Source organism: Camelus dromedarius, unplaced genomic scaffold (genome assembly GCF_036321535.1).
Source record: "Camelus dromedarius isolate mCamDro1 unplaced genomic scaffold, mCamDro1.pat HAP1_SCAFFOLD_186, whole genome shotgun sequence".
Taxonomy (NCBI): domain Eukaryota; kingdom Metazoa; phylum Chordata; class Mammalia; order Artiodactyla; family Camelidae; genus Camelus; species Camelus dromedarius.
In genome coordinates, this window is record NW_026989854.1 from 3,071,459 (window position 1) to 3,073,710 (window position 2,252).

Here is a 2,252-nt window from a genome sequence, read left to right on the forward strand (position 1 = left end):
ACCGTCACCTGTGAGACCGCCATGAGCACTCTCCAGACTCAATGCCCGAGGCCGTAGGCCGGGGGTACACAACTTCCCTCACTCTCCCCAGCAAAGGGGGACCACCTCTCGGCAAAGGCATCTCAACCTCTTCTGCCTGAGGGACGGCACAATGGACACACGGGGAAACAGAGCAGAAAGTGGGGAGTGGGGTAGGCAGCCCAGAAGAGCTCGTCTGCAATTTCGAGGCAAAGTGAGGCCTTTGACCTTATCACAGGGACAAAGTGAGGATGAACCTTTCCCTGCTCTGTCCCATACTCCGTGACACGCCTTTTCCTGCGTAAGGAGTTCATTCGGAAGTCCCTGGCAGTGTTTCTGATGACCTAACCTGGCATGGTGGCTGTCTGGCATGAAGAGAGGGCCTGAGCCGTGCAGGTGCTGGGCCTGGGAGTCAGGAGACACCGGCTCCACCCCCAGCTCAACCAGAGCCTCGTTCTGCATCTCGGGATTCAGCATCTCTTATCTAAGCAAAGGGATGAGACTGTCCCAGGACAGGCTTCCCAACAGAAATGAAATGAGATCCATGTAAAGAAAGTTTCCCAGTTGCCACATTTAAAAAGTAAACAAAGAAACAAACAAAAAACAAATGCTAGAAAGTGATTTTAAGAACAGATCTTACTTATTCTACTGTATGTAAAATACTATCAATTTGACATGTAATCAATATAGAAAGTAGCAAGGTAGATTACATTCCTTTTATTAGATGTCTCAGCATCTGATGTACATTTGACCTACAGCACATGTCAGCTCAGACCAGCCTCCTCCCCAGTGCTCCTAGCATCAGAGGCTGTGGCTACTCTATTGGACAGCAACTCCAGGGGTCCCACCAGGGGTCTTGGCTGAAAAGCTGGAGTAAGTGTCCACAATATCCCTAAAAGGATCTCTCTGAAACAAAGGCAGATTCACTTTTAAACGTCTGTAAACCAGCGGGCTGCACCTCCATCCACTCTTGGCTACAAGACAGCCCTCTTCCTTGATGATCCCTTCCTGGATATAGGGAAGCAATCTGGCACACAGCGAGGGCGGCCGGTCCTCCAAGTAGACTTATCTGCTGTCTGTGTCCAATCCCATGAAGTCCTCCTTCTCAAACAAGGTGCAGAGGAGGGGGATCTTATCCCCAGACTTGTTGGGGACCCTATCCAGCCACTTGGACTTGAGCATGATGAAGAGTGACACAGTGAAGTCCTCGATCCTCTTCTCCACCAGCCTGCAGTCCTCGTAGATTGAAGGCCACATCGGTGCGCTTCTGCTCGGCTACCTCCCCATGCAGCACAAAGACAAAGAGCTGAGAGTCATTAAGCGTGGTGCCATACAGCTCCTCTGCACATGGAGCTTCTCGAAGGCCTTGGCCGAGAGGCAGTCGGCAATGGTGACAAGGCCCACTACCTTGCTGTGGGCCTGGAAGATTCCCCACCCATTCTCGGGTGCATAGTGGTGCATGTAGTGGATACAGAGTGCCCAATGGGAGCCGCAGGGGCTGATCTGGCTCACCAAGGAGATTCGCTTATAGATGCAAAAGATATTCTCCTCTGAGATGATCCCAATGGCTTGGATCACCACGGGGAGAATCTGGTCGTTCTCAGCGCACTGCACATAGTCAGGGATGCTCATGTTGCAGCCCCTGCCGAGAGGGGAGAGGAGATCGATATACTTACTCTGCTGTGGGCTGTGGGCCCCTCTGGGTTGTGGTGACCTGGTGTGTACCAGCCAGAAGGCAAGGGAAGCCCAAGCAAAGACGGGGGTACAGTTTGTCCTCAGTGTCTGCACATGGCTACTGTAGGTCGGATCACATTACCCAGCTTTTGGTCTAGGCTTCCTGCCCCTGCAGAGCAGGGTCATTTCTTGTTTTCTGTTCCAAGCACCTAGCCAAACCCTGATGCAAAGACAGTGCTTAAAACTGCTGAATAAAGAAATGAACAAAGGAACTGCTTTCCACACCCCTTTAAGCAGAATATAAAGAAAAGAACCACAGTGGGGTCAAAACATCTGGATTTCAACTCCAATTTATTTGAACTCCTAAGCTGCAGAATAATGGATAAGAAAACTTGCCTTGGGGAGGAGGGTACAGTTCAGTGGTAGAGCACGTGCTTATCAAGTATGAGGTCCTGTGTTTAATCCCCAGTACCTCATTTTAAAAAATGAAACAAATAAAAAAACCTAATTACCCTCCTCAAAAAATATTATTTAATTCAAAATTCAAAAAACAGCTTGCA

At 49.7% G+C, this 2,252-nt stretch overlaps 1 pseudogene; it reads right to left on the bottom strand.

Moving 5' to 3' along the window:
- Window positions 1–1,083: 1,083 nt before the first annotated feature.
- Window positions 1,084–1,779, bottom strand: LOC135320958 (trafficking protein particle complex subunit 9-like; annotated as a pseudogene).
- Between the last annotated feature and the right edge of the window lie 473 nt (window positions 1,780–2,252).